The sequence below is a fragment of the Equus asinus genome, chromosome 18 (assembly GCF_041296235.1).
Source record: "Equus asinus isolate D_3611 breed Donkey chromosome 18, EquAss-T2T_v2, whole genome shotgun sequence".
NCBI lineage: Eukaryota > Metazoa > Chordata > Mammalia > Perissodactyla > Equidae > Equus > Equus asinus.
Window position 1 is genome coordinate 7708818 of NC_091807.1, and position 22351 is coordinate 7731168.

The following is a 22351-nucleotide window of genomic DNA, read 5'->3' on the forward strand; positions in this document are numbered from 1 at the left end:
TACAGATTAGATACTGTTTTATTCTTTGCAATATAAATTGAAATTTAACTGCATCATTATTTAGAGCTGCTTTAATAAGGATTAATCTGTTTCTAATTTTTAAAAACTGGACGTTTGTAGTCGTACACTAATTCCCACTCCAAGGAATGCCTTCATGTAAATACGCAAATCCACGACTTTCCGTTGTCATTCAAAAGTAGCAGCTGCATGTCAGAAGCTTTCATCTAATGATTTCCTTCTTTGTGCTTCACAAATATTCTGGAAGGTAGGTAGTACCATACCCACTTTATATATGAAAAAACTGAGGCTGGAGGGTACGTAAGTTGTAGAGATCGCAGAGTAAGCAGGTATCCCCTAGGTTCTGAACGTGAGGTGTATCCAGTACTTAGGCTGTTTCGCTGACACGCTCATATTTTTCAAGTACTACTAAAAGGAATGCAAAAATAGCATTAAATTTTTCACAGAGCTTTAGTTTAAGCCATACTAATAAAATTCAAGAGTGAAAATTCCATGAAAGAGGCAAACATCTGGTCAAATTATTATCATAATACCTGGTGAGATTTTAAACATAAAGCTGAAAAGTACAACCAGTGTTGTTTGAACCTGTGGGCTTAAATATATCATTGTTTTGTTTTGTTTTATGTTTGCTTATTTTTAAATATCTGATGTACCAAGGATCATGATTGCTAACTAAATTTACTTTAAAATGTTGTATTTAATAATGGATTAATTTTGACAGTCAGATAGGAAAGGTCTCCAGAACACAAATGAGTAAAAGGCAGTTCCCACATTGCTGTCTACAGTTACATATAAACTTGTAACAGCTTACATTTTAACAGTACTTTAGAGAGCAGAGTAGCATTCCCAAAATGTGTCCCACTGAATATATTTCCAACAAGAGTGCTGGCTGGGGGCCAAGTCAGTTTAGGAATCACAGTGACACAAGAGTCACAAAACATATTGACTGAGAAGTCCTTTTTAAAGTCATTTTAAAGACTGAGAAGTCTTTCACTGAAGAAACCTATTTCTTGGTTTAACTTAACATTTCTCAAATGGATGCAACCATAGAAACTTTTTTTTACTGGTAACATGTATTACCATCCATCAGAAATAGTGTTGGAAAATATTAATTATCTTGTTTAGTCCTCAAACAAATCCTATGAAAGAGATGTCGAGGTCACCAGGCTAACATGGAGCAGAGCAAGGATTTGCACTCAGCTCTTCAGACGAAGCCCAGAGAGCTTTTCTCTTTCCACTTGGCTATAGTTCTGTTTCATCCCTACCGATACCTTCATGCTTCATTTATTTTTAACCCATGTGTCCCATGCTGAAAGAAATTGCTTGTGCTGCCACTTCATGTACCACTTTAGGATTTTGTTCCAATTTTAGGAGAGAATTCTTGATAACAGAATTGCTGTGTTAAGTATTTGTTTAAAGCTAAAGCAGAAAACCACTCATGAGTAACACAGGCAGTTAAATGGTACCATCTGGAGCAAGAGGCATCTGGAAGTATCCTTATTTAAGAAGCAGTTTACAAATAATAACAGACCCCTGGAATTAAGCAGTTAGCTCCTTTGTCGTGTATAACAGCGTTCAAGGGAAATAGCTTGCTTCATTGCTTTTGAATCTTCGCAAACAGAAATACCAGGATACTTTGGCTCTTTCCTTAGAAATACCAGGATGAGAATCTCGTAAATCAATAATATTAAGAGTAACAGATAATCCAGTTTCTGTTCTCCAGTTTCATAGACACTGACAAGGAATAAAGTTTCACGTTTAGAAGAAGAAGAGCAAGGAAATTGAACTTGTTACAGCTCAAGAAAGAAGGGATGCATTTTGTGGGGAAAAAAATCAAAACATTCACTTCATAGAAAATAGCAATATTGTATAAATTAGACAAAATTTCTAGTCACAGTTTGTTGCAAATTATGTTTTCATTTTCTATTTTGCTGGTCTGCATAGCATTCATCAAAATTGGATTTTTATTATTTTGTGCTGTATGGCATATTGTGTGTGTCCAAGAAATATTTGTAGAATAGATATAAATACAGATAGACATAGGCCCAGATATGACAAGGAGTACAATCAAAGACTACTCCTTTACAAAAAGAAATGCAGAGCAATTCCTCGACCTAGGAAGTCATAGCTCCTTAGGGCAATGTTTTCCTATCTTAAAATGGTAATATCTGTACTGCGCTCTGCACTCTAAGGTAAACAGATAGGTACCCCTAAAGATCAAAGAAGACTGGCCAGGGGTGCTTGAGGTGGCCGGGAGGCAGCTCTGGCCACTGGAGGGCTTGCAAGCCCACACCCAGGCCTATGGGGACCAAAATCTTGGCAAGCTGTGTCCCAGAGACTAAAATCTTTCTCTTTCATTTGCCTTCTCTCCATCAATTGTATATATATCATCGAAGGCAGCTTTTCTGGTATAAATTTATTTGTGCATCTCCCTTAAGTTAGCATTGAACAAGTGCATTAAGATAAGGGTCCCTAGGCCAACTTGCAGAACCCAAGTAACACCTCTACCTAGGATCTACTTTCATCCCAAAACACTATTTGTTTCTCCAGAGACAAAAACATCTTTTTAAGGCCAAATTAAGTTTGAACATTTATAATATCATTGTTAAACTATACTGAAATCACACACACACATACACAATCTGTAAAAAAAAAAAATTCTGACGATCCTAAAACCATCAGTAATTTGCTTATGAACTTATATTTTTTACTATCACGCTATTCCCAAGTATAATGTAAATCTCATATTCTGAGTTTAAACATCTTCTCCTCACATTCTTCTCAAAAGAGGACCTCACCAGTGTCTCTGAGAGTTTAAGGAGGTGAGGAGAGGAGGGAGAGAGGTGCTGTGAGCGCTCCAAGAGAGTAGGGAACCATAAATACTGTAGAGCAAGTGAATGAACCGCCTATGAAGACAAACCTTATAGACATAGAAACTCCGTATGTAACATGAAAAACAATAGTGAACGTTAGAGTGTTCCGCGGTCTCCTCATCTTCACAGATAAATAGCCCAGGTTTCTCTTATTTTGTCTCTTAATAGTTAATTTATAACACTTAAACATAAAAATTTTACAGTAAATAGTTATTGAGCTTGAAAAGTGTTTTGGTTTTACTAATAGCTGTCTGATAACACTTATTAAATGTTTTCTCATAAATTTTATCTGTGTCTGCATGGTGTGTGTGTGTGTTTGAGAGGACATTGACTCTACCAACACACTTTCAGATGGACAACACTTGAGAATGGAGAACACAATGTAAGTCTATGTGGGAGCCTGGAATTGGCCACCCCAAGATATGTCTCTTTGGCATGAGGATTATTTGGGGCTGGTTACTTTTAATAAACTGCAGACAGGAAAGCAACTGAAAAGTAGAATTTACTTACCCTTTGTTAAGATACATTTACATTGTAAAGGAAATCTTCATCTATAAAGGTGTCTCCCTCTCTGTACCAGGAAGAAGGGGGAATGACCTTATCTCTAGAAACTCTTAATCAATGCCAAAGGCAAGGACTCAAATCTGCATTTGTTTACTGTACTTGTGTGGTAATCTCCCATGATCAACTTCCCCTCCACCCCCAACATCCTCCTTTGTCTTTAGCTGAGGAGGATATTTAAGGTGGGGGCTTCAGCCATTTTGGTGAGTTGCTCAGCTTGCCTGAGCCTCTCCCATGTATACATGTTATAAGGCTTTGTTTAATTTTCTCCTGCTATTCTGTCTCATGCGTATTTAATTCGTTCTCTGGTCAGACGAACCCACAGCGGGTAGAGGAAATGTCTTCCTCCCCTGCATCTACTTTCTTCTCAAATTCTCAGAAGAAAGAGCTTTCTTTTCTTTTCCACACTCAGTTCCCTTTTTCTTCTCCTCCCTGATCTCTTGGCCCCTTGCAAACCTCCATTCCCTATGCACAAATAGCATGAGGCTTTCTCAAGTCTTTTTTTTTTAACTTTCATTTTTTATTTACTAAAGACAGTGGTTAAAGACTAGATAAGGACATACGGAAACATCTTAGCTATGTAGATTCCATCCCTTCTCCTCTGGTTCTGTCCTATCACTCAGATTTTGTGTGTCCCATGTAAATACAGTTGTTGTAGAATGAAGGGAACACAGGAGGAAAGCTTAATATGTCAGAGTCACAGTTCAAAATAGAGAGACAAAACAATCTGTAATATCTAAGTAACTCAGCTGTGCCACAGTTCCTCTGCTCTGTTTCCGAGGATCTGTTCCATCAAATCTCTTGCCCACCTTAGGGTGTTCCAGGGAACATGAAGTGTTGACAGTTACGTTTGGAACAAGAAAAGGGTGAGATTGGGAAAAATTCTCCCAAGTCTATTTTCATCAACTTCCCTCACATCCAGTATTTGTGTTTCAATGATTAAGTGCCCTTGAGTGACTTTTCCGTGATATTCACATATTGTGCTTTTAACTTTTTCAGAGTGCCTTCTTTTTTTTTCATATTGTAATTCCACGTGTCTTTGGGCACTTGGAGTGACTGTGCTGTATATTGTGCTTATCATAGCTTACACAAAACTTTCTATTTTGGTAACATTTAGAATGTCCTTTGTATGTTGTGACACATCTTGGTAATTTGGGCGAAGAAAAAGAAAGCATTCACTAATATAGTGTATTTGCAAATAGGTACAATAAGCTGGCTTTGCATAATGTTACTAGGAATCAAAAGGTTTAATTTACAGAATGAATGACTGCATAATGCAGTCTTTAAATATGGAGAAAAAAAAACCTTCTGAAAATGAAAAGCAACCTGGGCACCATTTTTTTCTTTTTTGCATAAATTCCTTAGAAGCTTTCATAAACTCATCTTTCTTCCTCCAGGTAATTGTGTTTAAAAGAAACCCACAAAAAGCTAAATAATTGATCTGTATAGGCTTCAATGGAAACAACTTATAACTTCATCCTGAGGTCAGGGGAGGATTGTAAATGCATAAATATGGCTGAAGCATTTATTTTACTTGGAAGGATGGCGTTAATGAGGAGGCTTCCGGATGTTCATATGACTTGCTTTTGTAGAATAATATATACATTCAGTTACTCAATGGTTGATTGTGGGGGTTATTTGATTTTGATTTGACACATTTAGTTCCAGCACTAACTTAAATTTTAGTATAAAGTTGGAAAATAGAGTTGTAAAATTGTTGTATGAAAATAAGCTTCATCAGAATGAAATTAATGTCAGAATCCATGTCTGATCCTCTCATGAACACATAATTTCCACAGGAGTTGGAGGGTGTGCAAATATATACTCATACACACACACACACACACACACACACTTGCTTTAGAATTGTGTGAATGGAGATGGGGTTATGCCAGACTATTTAGTTTCCAAATTATGTCTGGTTTAAACTAAAGTAAACTTTACTTGAAAATTGCCTTTCCCCTTTACATGAAGAAGACACCTTTATATTAATCGATAAGAATCACTTATATAACACTCATTATGTACCAGGCTCTGCACTAAGCATTCTGTATGTCAAAGTTCATTTAATTATCTCAGGAACTGAATGACGTGTGCTCTATTATTGTGCCTGCTGTACGGGGGAGGAAACAAGGCAGAGAGTTTAAGGGATTCAAACCTGGTCAGGCCTCTGAACATTACACTATACTGTCTCCAGGTGTGCCTTAGAGGCATGTTTTATAGCAGAAGTGTTTCATGGAGGTGAAAGACTGAAAACATGCCTGATTATCTACATGGTAGATGAAGGCTGGAGTAGGACCTAGCAGGGCTGAGAGCTTATCTTACTCACTCGACATTGTTTCCTACCACCTAGACCTAGAACACTATAGTAAACAAAGTAGGCATTTAATCGATTTTGCTGAATGAATAAATCCCATCAAATAATCATTGATGCCTCTCGTTGGAGTGAAAGTCTCAAGTTTTTAGTTATGATCATGTTGATTTCACTGATGATAAAAACAGAAATCATCAGTTTATTTTATAAATATAATTTCCTGGGTCAACCAAACACGAACAAAAAGGACAAAGAAAAATTACAAAGGGTGTGCCTTTGCCTAAATATATGAATCTAAGCTTCCCTCTAACTCTAAAATTCTAGAATTCTAGGGGAATAAAATAAGATCATTTCTCTCTCAGCTCAAACGCTCCTCTCCCTTTTATCCTCCTTTGCCACCAGCTATGCCTTTTTGGACTAAATAACTCATATCAACTTGTTTTTCTCTTTCTTGTTTTTGTTGTTGTTTTCTCTGGAAGTGGAAAGCAATAGAAATTCCAATTGAGTGTTCCACTTATTCAGACATGCAACACAAATATCTACTTCAGCTTTCTTCAAACCTCCTATATCCTCACTTTTAACTTATAATCAAAGCAAACATTTTATTAAGAAAATAGATGCAATCAGACAAAATCACCTCATTTTTACAGATTCACCAGTCTAACTGCCAATGTCCCCAAGTACTTGGCTTGCTCTCTGTCTTTGCTCCCACTGAGGAACAGCCTCACTTGTTGTCATCTGAATTCATCCCTCTTGCCTATTTAAGAACAATTGTCCTGCAATTATCCGTTTGCTCTCCTGCACCACTAATTTCTCCCTCACTCTAAAACCATTTCCCTCAGCATGCAAATAGGTCTTACTTGTCCCCATTTTAGAAAAGAACAGAGCCTCACTTGACCCTATATCTGCTCCTCTGTCACAGCAAAAATTCTTGAGTGGGTATATCAAGAAGTATTTCTTTACCTCCCATTCTTACCTCACATCACTAACATGATTAAAACTTTTTAATAACTCCTATTGCACTTAGGGAAAACATCCAAATTCCTTGCCATGACCTGCACTACTTTAAAGAACCCAGCTCCTACATACCTCTCCCCACACCCTCCTCCCCAAATCCCACTCATTATGCTCTGCACACACTCACTTTCCTTCCAACTTCCTTTTGGCTACTGCTTCTGCCTGGAAAACTGAACTCCCCAAGGGTCAAACAGCTGGTTATTCCTTGTTCAGGTCATAGCAAATACTATCTCTTCAGAGAGGTTTTGCTGACGTCATGATGTAAGAGCCTTGTATTAGTTATCTATAGCTGTGTAGCAAAGTACCCCAAAATGTAGTGGTTTAAAATATCAATAATATGTATCAATAATGATGTATTTCTCTCATCATTTCATCCAGGAATTTAGAAAAGGCTGGGTTGCATGTTCTAGCACAGGATCTTAAGGTTGCAGTCAGACATCAGCTGGGGCTATGATCTCCAAAGGCCTGGCTGAGGCTGGCGATCCACCTCCATGGTGGCCCCCTCACATGGCTCACAAGTTGATGTGGACAAGTTGTTTCCTCTCCAGATGGATTTCCCCAAGGAACTCTTTGTATGTCTTCACAACATGGAGGTTGGTTTTCCCCAGAGCAAGCAGTCCAAGAGATCAAGGCAGAAACTGTAGTGCCTTTTTATGACAATAGCCTCAGAAGTCACACACCGTATTCTATTAATCTTCTTGACCAGCCATGATTCCATATGGGAGAAGTGCACACAAGGATGTGAATACTGAGAGGTCACTTGGAGCTTGCTTTGTTTTGTTTTACTGTTGTCTTTTTACTTAAATTTTATCATCCTTTCCTCCATTTTGAATAAGGATTCTTTCATAGTCTACTAAGTCCAGTAGAATGGCAGCATATAGCGATGTGTCTTGATAAATACTTGTTCCAACTCCTAGCATGCAGAGGCTGGGAGAATAAGAAAAAAGCAGTATTCCCCAAAATTCCTTGTGGCTAAGCTTCAAGATAGGATTTAGTTTTACCCATCTAAGCATACTCGCATAAGTTCCTAGTTTAGAAATTAGTCACATGGAAAAACAGGCCATCTAAGACCCATGTTATTGATTCACCCTATTACCGATATGGTTTCTGGCAGAGGTGGCTGTTATAAGAGCAGTTTCCTGATTCAGCAAATTCCTGATCATCACAGAGGCCACAGCTCTCTGGGCACTCCATTTCTAAGGTAGGGTTTTGTGAGTCGTTATAGCATTTAGCATCGAGTCTCTTTTTCCAGCTCTCTCAACGATTTAGGAGCTACGATTATCTTTTAATAAATCATGTTCTGTTTTCGTTAGCTAGATTTCTGTTGTCTATAACTAAAAACCATGAACAATACTGGTTTCATTAGCTGTATCAGCCAAAATAACACCCAGGCAGTCTCAGAATGGCATGTGTGTGTGAGTCTCTGTCTGTGTCTCTCTTTCTGTTTGCCTTCTATATAAATGGGTTATGTCATAACAGCTATCTGCAAAGAGCAGTGCCTATAGGAACTTTCATCTCCTCCTTTCCTCCTAGTTGTGGCTTTTGGATTTCTCTCTTGATTCCCTTTTCTCTCCACTCAAGTATTAGTTGAACAGCAAAAAAGAATAGTAGCAAGGAAGACCATGATTAACAACTATGTTCATTCGATGCACCCTAGTCCCTCAGTTTGAGCGTGCGGTTCTTACCAGGAAAGAGATGATGTCTCAAACTCAGAAGCTTGTCCCACTTCCCTATCCTTTTTTATCTTCATCTCAAGGTACTAGATTTTTGCCTCTGCTGTAATAAAATGTCCAGGAAGATATCAGTTAATTTTTGTTCTGAAATATAAATTCACCTAACTTCAGTACTCAAAAGCTATCAACATTCATGTGTTTATAAATAGATTTAAACAGAGAAAAGTTGATCCAGAATTTGTGTCTATGAGTTTTCAGGGAGAGGCATAAGTAGAAAGCAAAGTATAAATAGCAAAGCAGGAAAAATTTTTACCCAACTTCCAGTCACTATGTTCTTGTACTTATTAGCTGTTAACGGCCCTAGAAAAATCTCAAAAGTCCCATGTGCTTGTAAAATCCACATTATATTTGGACTATGAAAGAGTTAAACAGTAACACCTGGAATGACTGTTTAATGCACTATATAAGAAATGACATGGCCTCCTTGTTTCTGCCCAGTGGGGCAGCTGTTTTCAGTTTGGGCTTTTCCCAACAAAGAGACCTTAAAACACTGTTCCTATAGCCTTAGCATGTATAAAGAAAGCAGACAAAGATTTCCGGGGATGAAATGACAGAGAATTGTAGCATCACACAGCTCCAGCCAGCATTTGGCAGAGCATAATGGAGAAGAGTAAAACTTCCCATAGAATTCAATTGATAAAGATTCAGTACTTAAAGACTGCTTTGAAGACGTGTATAATAAAATACCAGTGTAACGGGGTGCCTGGAATGCCTGGTGAGGCAGGGCTTTAATTTGTTTTACTGAGCAGAGTACCAGCTGCTTCTCTGTTTAGGCTGAGGTAAAAAAGTCATCTTACAGCCATTCTTCTCTACTCTGTGCAGTTGCACAGTTATGCAAATATAACGCAAAAAGTCATTGTAACCAAACAAATCTTCTGTTAGATTTAGTAGGGCTGCACCTAACTCTTAGGAATCAGAACCTCAGAAGTAGGTGCACCAATTTGCACAAAGAACCCTTAATGTATGAAGGAGGCAAACTCTCGACGACTTTTCCCTGAGATTGGAAATTAAGAAAACTGTTTAGTGGAGAGTAGTCGCCCTGACTAAATTCTACTGCTATCCCAGAGCCCCAAGGGGAATTCACTGGGAGGGAAGAGAGAGACCATATGGTTGACCCGGGTTCAATGAGATTCCTTAAGGAGGGAAGGCTACAATTGTCCTGGTTTATGACTGTAGAAACAGTAACAGAAAGCTATAATCTTGGGGCTTAAATATGAAGCACCAGCATAGTTTGCCCAAAGACCTGAACTATGTATTGCACCATCACTACAGAAGCAATAATGTTCAATGGTAACCCTACGGTAGTAAAGATTTAATGAATTGATTGGGCCCTTCTGGTATTCCCTCTCACCACCTAGCTTTCAGAAGCAGGGCTGACTTATGGGCTCTGGCAAAGCCTTGCAGACCCAGTGTCTTCTGGTCTAGTTTGTACTTGTATACAGACTGCTCAGGATTATATTGTTGAAAGACGATGGTACAAGATAAAGCTAATGACATACCAAGACACTGAACCCAGAACCCAGATCTAGGAGAAGTGCTGAAGACAATTTTTACAGTCATGTAAGGTAATTATTTCAGAGTTTTAGTGTGTAGCTAGAGTTTAAGAAACTTGGTGTGGTGGACAGGCCCTAAAGTGACCCCCAGTAATTCCTACCTCCTGATGTTTGTCTCCTTGTGGCCATGCCTTTATGTAACCTCCCTTTATTGAGTGTGTGGGACCTGTGACTTGCCAGACTCCTGATCTACAGAAATTGTGAGATAAGAAATATGGGTTGGACTGAAGGGGGTTCAAAATGGTGGCATAGGAAGATCACGAACTCATCTCCTCCCAAAGACACAATAAATCTACAACTACATGCAGAATAATTTCCTCTGAAAACTAGATAAACAGAGCCTCCACAACAAAGGATAAAGGGACAGCATTGAGATGAGCAGGAGAGGCAGAGAAATAGTCTCACCAAAGCCAAAAAAAACACCCCAGGCACAGGAATCCACAATCAGGAGGGATCCAAAAAATATGGAACTTTTCCCTGAAGAGCCAGGGGTTTGTGCTCCACATCAGGGACCCCAACTTTTAGATTGTGCACAAGAGAGATGAGCCCCCAAAATGCCTAACTTTGAAAACCAGTGGGGATTACATCCAGGAAAACCATAGAACTGTAGTGAACAGAGAACTCACTCTTAAAGGGCTCATGTATAGAGTCACTCATCTCAGGACCCAATGCAAAAACACCAGTTTGAAAAGCACCTAGACCATATATGAAGGAGACCCACTCACTAATCTTAAAGTGTCTGCTGGAAAGGCAGGAAACTGTTGAGGGAAAAAATGTTGAGGAAACTCTCCAGGGATGGAGACACTGGTGGGCACCATTTTTGCAACCTCATTCTACCTTGCTAATGCTTGCGTTGGCAGGTGACATTTAGGAACTCTCTCTCTAACCTACTAGTGCTGGTGGGAGCATCCCACTGAGAGTCATGCCCACATACTTACTGCAGACACAGCCCTTCCACAGCAGGAGGGTGTGCACAACCCACACAGGGGATGCCCCTTGATTGCCAAGCTCTGGTGGCCTGGGGAAATTGCACTTCTGGGCCCATGACAACCCCCAAACGAGGGTGCTCCTTCAAGGCTGAGAGAAGTAGTTGATTTGCTAATACACAGAAATAAACACAGAGAGTGAGGCAAAATGAGGAGACAACAGAATATGTTCCAAACAAAAGAACAAAACAAAACGTCAGAAACAGACATTAATGAAATGAGATAAGCAATCTACCTGGTAAAGAGTTCAAAATAATGGTCATAAAGATGCTCTCCAAACTCAAGAGAAGAATGGACGAACACAGTGAGATCTTCAAAAAAGAGATATAAAACATAAGAAAGTTTCAAACAGAAGTTACACAGCTGAAAAATAAAATAATTGAACTGAAAAATACACTAGAGGGGTTCAACAGCAGATTGGATGAAGCAGAAGAATGAATCAGGGAGCTGGAAGACAGAGTAATATAATTCACACTGTCAGAGAAGAAAAAAGAAAAAAGAATTTTAAAAATTGAGGATATCTTAAGGGATCTTTGGGACAATATCAAGTGGAATAATATTTGAATTATAGGGGTCCCAGAAGAGGAAGAGAGAGAGAAAGATCCAGAAAACTTATTTGAAGAAATAATGGCTAAAGACTTCCTTAATCTGGAGAAGGAAACAGATCTCCAGGTCCAGGAAGCCCAGAGAATTCCAAATAATGTAAACCCAAAGAGATCCATACCAAGACATCTTATAATTAAAATTGTAAAATTTAAAGATAAAGAGAGAATATTTAAAGTAGCAAGAGAAAAACAACTTATTATATAGAAGGGAAATCCCATAAGGCTATCAGCAGATTTTTCACCAGAAAATTTGCAGGTCAGAAGAGAGTGGTATGACATATTCAAAGTGCAGAGAGGAAAAAACTTCCAACCAAGAATTCTTTACCTGGTGAGGTTACCATTCAGAATTGAAGGAGAGGTTGAGAGTTTTCCAGATAAATAGAAGCCAACAAAGTTCAACACCATCAAACCAGCCTTACAAGAAATGTTAAAGGGACTTCTTTAACCTGAACAGAAATGGCACTAGTTAATTACAAGAAAACATATGAAAGCAAAAATCTCATAGGAAAAGGTAAATATATAGTAAATGTAGTGGATCAATCACTTATAAAGCAAGTATAAATGTTATAAGATAAAGTAGTGAAATTAACTAAAACTATAATAATCAGTTAAGGGATGCATAAAATAAAAAGATGCAAGAGGGGACATGGAAAATATAAAACATGGAGAGGGGAATGTAAAGTTTTAGAATGTGTTCAAATATCAGTTGCTATCAACATAAATAGACCATTATATACATAGGATATTATATGTGAACCTCACAGTAACCATAAAGCAAAAACTTACAGTAAATACACAAAAGAAAATGAGAAAGGAATATAAACATAACACTAAAGAAAACCATCAAACAACAAGGGAAGAGAGAATGAGAAGAAAGGAAAAGAGAGGAACTATGAAAACAGTCATAACACAATAACAAAATGGCAATAAGTACAAACCTATCAATAATCACTCTAAATGTAAATGGACTAAATTCTCCATTCCTTTAAATGTAAATGGACTGAATTCTCCAATCAAAAGACACAGAGTTGGGGCTGGCTCCATGGTGTCATGGTTAAGTTCAGTGTGTTCCACTTCGGTAGCCCGGGTTCATAGATTTGGATCCCAGGCATGAACCTACATCACTCATTGACCATGCTGTGGTGGTGACCCACATATAAAGTAGAAGACTACTGGCAACAGATATTAGCTCAGGACCAATATTGCCCAGCAAAAAAGTAAAAAAGAGACTCAGAATGACTGAATGGATAAAAAACAAGACATCTATATGCTGCTTACAAGAGACTCACTTCATAAGTAAGGGCACACACAGACTGAAAGTGAAGGAAAGTGAAGGAATGGAGAAAGGAATTCCATGCAAATGGAAATGAAAAGAAACCTTATGTAGCTAAACTCATATCATATAGAATAGACTTTAAAACAAAGACTGTAATAAAAGATAAAGAAGGGCATTACATAATGATAAAGGTGTTGATCCAGTAAGAAGTTATAACATTTACAGATAAATATGCACCCAACATAAGAACACAAAAATATATATAAAGCAAATACTAACAGACCTAAAGGGAGAGATTGACAGCAATACAGTAATAGTAGGAGACTTTAACACTCTGCTTGTGTGAATGGATAGATCATCCAGACAGAAAATCAACAAGGAAACATCGACCTTAAATGACACATTAGACCAGATGGACTTAATAGATACATACAAAACACTCCATCCAAAAGCATCAGAATACACATTTTTCTCAGGTGCACATGGAACATTCTCAATGATAGGCCATATGTTTGGAAACAAAATAAGTCTCAATAAATTCAAGAAGATTGAAATCCTATCAAGCACCTTTTCCAACCATAATGGTATGAAACTAGAAATCAATTACAACAGGAAAAAATAACAAAAATGTGGAGGTTAAACAACATACTACTGAACAACCATGAGTCATCAAATAAATCAAAGAAGAAAGTGAAAAATACTAAAGACAAATAAAAATGGAAGTACAATGTAAAATCTATGAGATGCAGCAAAAGTGACTTTAAGAGGGAAGTTCATAGCAATACAGGCCTACCTCAACACACAAGGAAAAAATCTCAAATAACAATCTAAGTTTACACCCAAGGGAACTGGAAAAAGAAGAACAAATGAAGCCCAAAGTTACTACAAGGAAATAATAAAAATCAGGGAGTAAATAAATGAAATAGAGACTAAAAAGATAATAGAAAAGATCAATGAAACTTAGAGCTGATTGGTTGAAAAGATAAACAAAATTGACAAATGTTTAGCTAGATTAACCAAGAAAAAAAGAGAGCTCAAATAAACAAAATCAGAAATGAAAGAGAAGTTACAACTGATACCACAGAAATACAAAGGATCACAAGAGACGTCTATGAGCAATTATACTCCAACAAATCAAACAACCTAGGAGAAATAGATAAATTCCTAGGAAAATACAATCTTCCAAGATTGAATCACGAAGAAATAGAAATCTGAATAGACTAATTACTAGTGTGGAAATTGGATCAGTAATCAAAAACCTCCCAGCAAATAAAAGTCCATGATCAGATGGCTTTACTGGTGAATTCTACCAAACATTCAAACAAGAATTAATACTTGTCTTTCTCAAATTTTCCAAAAAATTGAAGAGGATGGAAAGCTTCCAAACTCATTTTACAGGGTCAGCATTATCCTGATACCAAAATCAGGCAAGGACACCACAAAAAAGAAAATTACAGGCTAATATCCTTAATGAACATAAATGAAAAAATCCTCAAGAAGCTATTAGCAAACTGAATTCAACAATATATTAAAAGGATCACAGACCATGATCAAGTGGGGTTTATTCCAGGGATGCAAGGATGGTTTAACATTCTGAATCAATTAGCATGATACATAACATGAACAAAATAAGGGATATAAATCATTTGGTCATCTCAATAGATGAAGAAAAAGGATTTGAGAAGATTCAACATCCATTTATAATAAAAACTCTCAACAAAGTCAGTATAGAGGAAACGTATTGCAAATAATAAAGGCCATATATGACAAGCTCACAGCCAACATCATACTCAATGGTGCAAAACTGAAAGCATTTCCTCTAAGATCAGGAAGAAGACAAGGACGCTGACTCTTGCCACTTTTATTCAACATAGTACTGGAATGTTATAAGATAGGCACAGCAATGAGGACAATAATAAAACCCTAAAGACTCCACCAAAAAACTGTTAGAACTAATAAGTGAATTCAGTGAAGTTGCAGGATACAAAATCAATCTATGGAAATCTGTGGCATTTCTATACATTAATAACAAACTATCAGAAAGAGAAATTAAGAAAACAATCCCATTTACAATTGAATCAAAAAGAATAAAATTTAAGCAAGGAAGTGAAAGATCTGTATACTGAAAATGATAAGACATTGATGAAAGAAATTGAAGAAGATACAAATAAACAAAAAGATATTCCATGCTTATGGATTGGAAGAATTAATATTGTTAAAATAGCCACACTATCCAAAGCAACCTACAGATTAAATGCAATGCCCATCAAACTCCTATGACATTTTTCACAAAACCAGAACAAAGAATTTCAAAATTTTTACAGAACCACAAAAGATCTCAAAAAGCCAAAGCAATCTTCAAAAAGAAGAAGAAAGCTGCAGGCGTCACACTCCTTGATTTCAAACTATACTACAAAGCTATAGTAATCAAAGAGGATGGTACTGACATAAAAACAGACACACAGATCAACGGGACAGAGCTGAGAGCCCAGAAATAAAGCCACACATATATGGACAATTAATTTACAGCAAAGCAGCCAAGAACATACAATGGAGAAAGGAAAGTGTCTTCGATGAATGGCATTGGGAAAACTGGACAGTCATATGCAAAAGAATGAAACTAGACCATTATTTTACACCATAAACAAAAATTAACTGAAATAGATTTTGAATGGAAGACCTGAAATGATACAATTCGTAGAAGAAAACATAGGTGGCAAGCTTCTTGACATCAGTCTTAGCAATATTTTTATGGATATGATTCCAAAAGCAATAGAAACAAAAGCAAAAATAAACAAGTGGGATTACATCAAACTAAAAAGCTTCTGCACAGTGAAGGAAGCCATCACCAAAGTGAAGGACAACCTACTAAATGAGAGAAGATATTTGCAAAATCATATATCCAATAAGATTAATATCCAAAAGGTATAAAGGATTCATACAACTCAACAACAAAAAAGCAAACAATCCACTTCAAAAATGGGCAGAGGATCTGAATAGACAGTTTTCCAAAGAAGACATCCAGATTGCCAACAGGCGCATGAGAAGATGCTCATCACTAATTGTTAGGAAAATGCAAATCCAAACCACAAACAGATATCACTTCACACCTGTTAGAATGGCTGTTATCAAAAGGAGAAGAAATGAGTGCTGGCGAGGATGTGGAGAAAAAGGGAACTCTTATAAACTACTGGTAGGAAAGTAAGGAGGTGCAGCCACTATGGAAAACAGTATAGAGATTCCTCAAAAAATTAAGAATAGAACTACCATACGATCCAGCTGTTAAACTTCTGAGTATTTATCCAAAAAATACAAACACTAATTTGAAAAGATGCATGCACTCCTATGTTCATTTAGCATTACAATAGCCAAGATATGGAGGTGTCCATCAATTGATGAATGGATAAAGAAGATGTGGTACATATATACAATGGAATACTGTTCAGCCATAAAAAGGAATGAAATCCAGCCATTTGCAACAACATGGATGGATCTTGAGGGCATTACACTAAGTGAAATAAGTCAGACAGAGAAAGAGAAATACTGTATGATTTCACTCGTATGTGAAATCTAAAACACAAGCAAATAAAAACAAGCTCATGATATAGAGAACAGAGGGAAAGGGAGTTGGGGAGTGGACAAAATGGGTGAAGAAGGGGCTCAATCGTATGGTGATAGATGCTAACTAGAGTTTTGGGGATGAACACTTTGTATACCTATGTTGAATTACAATGTTGTACACCTGAAACTTATATCACATTATATTCCAATTTTACCTCAATAATAAAACAGAAATATGTGTTATTTTAAGCCACTAAATTTTGAAGTAATTTGTTACATAGCAATAGAAACTATTACACTATTACAGTGGTCAGTCCCACTGATGAGTTCCCCAGCCTGGCAGGCTCCATCTTGGAAAGGCAGATGACGTTTGCTGAGATCCAAACATAATTCCATGAGGAATTTGGAATCCTGGAGAAGCCTCACTGGGAAACTTCCCACAGTCTAATATTTTCTCATATATTTTACTGAGAATGCATTGCTTGAGCTGACTGCATGAAATGTAACTCAGAGGTAGAGTGCTCTTTTTTACCAGTTTTCAAAACTCCAAGGAGATAATTCATGTCTCTTCCTTTGGTGGCAGGGGACACACAGCCCCTGGAATGACAGGGTGTTATATATTGAATGGCTGTGTCCCTCCAAAATTCACATGTTGAAATCCTCCCCCACCATCATGTGATGGTGTCAGGAGATGGGGCCTTTGAGAGGTAAATAGGATTGGATGAGGTCATGAGCATGGAACCATCATGAATGGGATTAGTGCCCTTGTAATAGTCTCAAGCGAGCCAGCTTCCTCTCTCTGTTCTCCATCCTGAGAGGATACAATGAGAAGTTTGCAGTCTGCCACCTGGAAGAGGGCTGTCACCAGAATTCGACCCTGATCTTGGACTTCCAGCCTCTAGAACTCTGAGCAATACATTTCTGTTGCTTATAAGCCACCTAGTCTATTACATTTTTGCTTTAGCAGCCTGAACCGACTAAGACGCGGGGGACAGAAGTTCTAAGTAAAGGAAAAGAATGTTGAAACAGCAAAGCAGCAGCCATTTACCTAATCCCACTTCCTGCTTCTGGTGGTTATTATCAGTTAAAATCTCTAGCAATCGTCAAAGGAGTAGTGGGCATAAGGAACCCACATGATATTATGCATGAAAGAGACTTTAAGTGTGGCATACAGGAAATCATGCTCATATTCACAAGGACTCAGTGATTAACTGGAAGAATCAGAGAGGCTCTAAGACAAATCAGACACATTCCCTTTCTATGTACTTTATGTGTGGTTGACTATATATTCTCAGCATAATCATTTTAATAATTTGTATTGCCTATCACAAGAATTAATTTCCCTCCTCCTCAACATCTCAGTATAACCCCATCAGAGATTAGACACATCTCAAAGGTTCAGGGTGAGAACAGGCCTCAGATTTTTGTCTTTCAGTGAAAGACCCCCATATCCTCATTTACTAGCTAAGCTTCTGAGAAAACTCCTGGAAAGCCTCTCTCTTCCCCAGTTTGTCTGCCTTCTCTTTCCACAAGTTTAGGCTTAAAGAGAAGACAAACCAACAAAGAGTGTGTGAGAGTTGTCTTTTGGGGTCCTGACCACTTCCCCTCTTGGCCCTGCCACATGGAGGTGGTCAACAACACCACAAGGCAAGGAGTTCAGAGCTCAGGACACAAAACCTGGCAACCTTTTTGAGTTTTAGGGAGAAGTGACCAACAAGACTTCTCACATCTTCCCGGTTCACTGGTGAGAACAAAGCACAAATTAATTTAATATCAGTAGAATGTCTTGCCATTTGATCCCAAGTTAAACAGCTCCCATAGGTATTTTTGTGTAAAGATACCTTAAGACCAATATCTCACCATTAGCATTGTTAAAATTAATAAAGGAAATCTCAACTAAAATTGGAGTTGGGAAGACCTGTAGAGGGAGTTCTCACACCCTACCACTCATCTTCAATTACCCCAAACAAGAAGATGTCAATTACAAACCCCAGTTAGAAGACCTCAGTTACTGACCCCAAAAAGAAGAAGCTTCAGTAAGAAGATGTCAATTACAAACGCCAGTTAGAAGACCTCAGTTACTGACCCCAAAAAGAAGAAGCTTCAGTAACTGATCCCAACAGGAAGAGACATACCTTGACCCCCAAACAGGGAGTGCAACTACCTTACTACTCCAGCAGGAGGAAGGAAGACTTCCTTCTTGCCCAGCAACTAGCCCAGCCAATGGAAATGCCAGAGCTCAGCCAATGAGAAGCCATCATCACCTCAACTTTAACTTTCCTCCAATGAACTTGCATTTATCCTTGCTGATGACTTCCTTTTCTTGTCCCACCCTTCTTACTATAAAAGCTTTCCATGTTGTGTAACCCCTTGGAGTATCTCTCTGCTTGCCAGATGAGATGCTGCCTGATTCATGAGTCATTTAATAAAGCCAATTAGATTTTGGTTTTTTCACTTTTTTGGTGAGGAAGATTGGCTCTAAGCTAATATCTGTTGCCAATCTTCCTCTTTTTGTTTGAGGAAGATTGTCCCTAAGCTAACATCTGTGGAAATCTTCCTCTATTTTGTATGTGGGATGCCGCCACAGCATGGCTCAATGAGTGATGCATAGGTCTGTGCCCAGGATCTGAACCTGTGAACCCTGGGCTGCCGAAGCAAGAGCATGTGAACTTCACCAGTACACCACCAGAACAGCCCCTTTTAAAATTTATTCAGCTGAATTTTGCTTTTTAACAGCATCAAGGATCTTGTTTTCAGAGTGAACAAAACCAGGTAAGCAATGATATTAGCATAACACTGTTAGTTCTGCCTGAATGTGCCACAAGTTATGAATGCTTCCGGGAAGAGAGAGGAAGAATTGTTTTATTAGAAACAGTAGGTAGCGGTATAGAAATAGAAACAGGCAGGTAAACTCCCGGAAGTAGGGGTCGAGGGGAAAGAAAACATACCCCTCACCCTTGCCGAGCTTCCATCTTGCTCCTGTGTCACTGCCTAGCCTTTGACCTCTCATACTGACTCCCAGGCAGCAGGTATTATCATTGCCTTTTGGCATATACATTAATACCCTTCCTAATGCCCAGTCCTTAAGGGGAGGGAAGTGTTAAGTTTTATTGCTATTGGGGTGATGATTTTCTATTTTGTCAAGCTGAATCTCTGAAATTGATGGTTTTTTTCCTGAAGTCATTTTTGTCCCAAAGGAAACATTGTTTTTCAAGGTGATTCAGTTCTACTAGACTGCACAGATTTTGTGGCATTATTGGATTAAATAGGCCTTATGGGCTTACCTAGGGAACCCGGACACCATTTATAACATTTCTATAGGGGAAATGCATTTCAAGCTCTAAAGTACCAGATCTACAGAAAGCTCATTAGTAAACCAGTAATGCCCTTTCTTTTCTTCGCCTTGCCTTTGCCTGTGAGAGAAGCAATCACACTGTATGAAGAACCGCATTCTTTTAACTAACTTCTTTTATCAGTTGGAATGCTTTTGTCTGTAAGTAACAGAAGACCCTGCTAAATGCGGTTAAACAATAAGGACATTTATTAGGACATTCCGCAAGAAGTCCAGAGAGAAGCAGATCTAAGGACTGGCTCAGCAGCCTAGCAATGCCTTAAGGTACCTAAGCTCTTTCTTACCTTCGGCATTGCCATGCTCTGCATGTCGTCAATCTTCCTCTTCCCCATCCCCTAGGCAGCAGCAACTCTATGCACTAAATCCTCATAACAGAATCCAAAGGCTGGAAAGGAAGGGAATTGAGGTGTTTTCTCCTCATGCATATTTCCTTTACCAGGAAGAAACCTTTCCCAGAAGCCTTGCAACAGACTTTCTTTCAGGTCTTATTGGCCAGAACTCGGTTACATATGGACTCCAAATGAATCCCTGGTGAAAGGGGAATGAGATTATGACCTATAGCCTTCATGCTTTATTCCCTGGGCTGGGAGTGGGCACAACTTCCCTGAGCACATTTTTCCCAAACTTGAACAAAATTAGGGCTTGATTAGGAAAGAAGAAGAGAGGACTGGTTGTTGGTATGTAACCACTAGCATGTCACACAGTAATTTTACTCCTTTTTATTTCCTCTTGCTTAAAAGGTTTACTCTAGACGAATAACATATGGCACTGGGCTGCAAAGATGAGAATTTAATGGGATACAAAGCTCATTAACAAAATGTGTGCTAAATTGCAATGCTATGGTTGTGCTGCAAACTCGATGTTGTGAAATTATATTCCTGATTAGACAGTATAAATAGAGCAATGCCAATTTGGATGTTAGAGTAATTCATTGAGCTTAGAGACATAAAGCGTGGAAAGCTCCCTTGTGCTAACTAGGCTCACTTTTCATTGACCTGTGTCCAATGAGCCAAAAGATAAGCCATGTGGAATTCACATATAAACAGAAATGTTAGTTAATATGCCACTTACTGTACACTGAAATAGTGACAGCTTTTCAATGATTAGTGACACAGAAAATCTTTGTCCAGAGACTATTAGTAGTTTTTTCAAGGCAATACGCCCTGAGTTCGAGTCAAATATAACCAACAACACAATCACCAAAGACACCCTTCTCCAGTAAGGAGAAGCTAGGTTCCATTACCCACTCAGTTCCAGTGAAGCAATCTGACGCAGGCTGGTTACAGCCAGACCTAATTAGCTATGTCTAAAACAAAGCTGTGACACTTAAATACACAGAACTGCAAAGCCAGTGGTCTACTCGGAATTTTCCTAGGAATACAATGTGGTCCATAGGAGAGAGAATACTCTTTCCACAACCATCTCTCTGTTTGGAACTTTGTGACAAGATCTGGGTCTGAGAGAGGGTATACCCTCTGTATCACCTCTCTCTCCTAACTTTGAAATGTCATGTAATGAAAACTGTGTGTCATTATGACTTTCTTTAACTTACCTCTCTTCCTCTGTGGGGTCAGGATAGTGAAGGCTGGGATTTCTATGATCCTGTATTGAATTTCAACAGTTCTCTCTTCCCAAACTTTAGTTGGAGAGTGGGGAGAAAGGGATTTTCAAAAAAGGGGATCTTGATACTTCATTGGGTTTAAATGTGTCTGAAAGCGAATAATGCAATTCTTTTTCTTTTGCTTTTTTTTTTTTTTTGGTAAAGAAGACTGGCCCTGAGCTAACATCCATTGCCAATCTTTCTCTTTTTGCTTGAGGAAGATTGTCCCTGAGCTAATGTCTGTGCCAATCTTCCTCAACTTTGTGTGTAGGACACCACCACAGCATGGCTTGATGAGCAGTGTGTAGGTCTGCACCTGGGATCTGAACCTGTGAACTCTGGGCCACCAAAGTGGAGCATGTGAATTTAACCACTACACCACTGGGCTGGACCCTAGAATGCAATTCTTAAAGAGTATATAGCGTATCTTTTCTTTTTGCACAAAACCAAAGGAAGAGGATAAGACAATAAAGAGAAGTACACAGAACACACTTAAGCAGGAAATATTTTTCAACTACAAATTTCTGTCAATAGAAAGTTAAAGCAATCCTAAAATCAGAAATAAACAATGTTGAGGTGACCTAAAGCTCTCCATATCACCTCAGTTTGAATCCCTAATGGCTGTGTTGTTTGCAAAGAACATTCTAACATTGCAATGTCTTATCAAATTTGAATTATGATCTTAATCAATTTATCAATAATTTTTTATTGGGTGTTCAGCACTAGGCTCGGCTCTGTGTTAAGGAATACAGAGGGACTATAAAACTCAAAGCCTGCTTCAAAGAGCTTACTCCATAGTTGAGGAGAGGACTGTTTTACTTGTAATAACACAGCACTATGCAGATACTATATAAATTAAATGCCAAATTTACATATGACCTAGAGAGTACACACGTTCACAT

The 22351-nt window shown here is 38.2% G+C and overlaps 1 long non-coding RNA gene across 12 annotated transcripts in view; it reads right to left on the minus strand.

Annotated features, from left to right (window-relative positions):
* LOC106848013 (uncharacterized) overlaps positions 1-22351 on the minus strand; it is a 122879-nt gene that overhangs the window by 84436 nt on the left and 16092 nt on the right. For 2 of the 12 annotated variants that reach the window (XR_011495340.1, XR_011495345.1), the window contains exon 4: positions 8469-8559. The exons of the other annotated variants lie outside the window; for them this stretch is intronic. This is a non-coding gene — a long non-coding RNA (uncharacterized lncRNA). The remainder of the gene's footprint in view (positions 1-8468; positions 8560-22351) is intronic. 12 annotated transcript variants of the gene reach the window in all.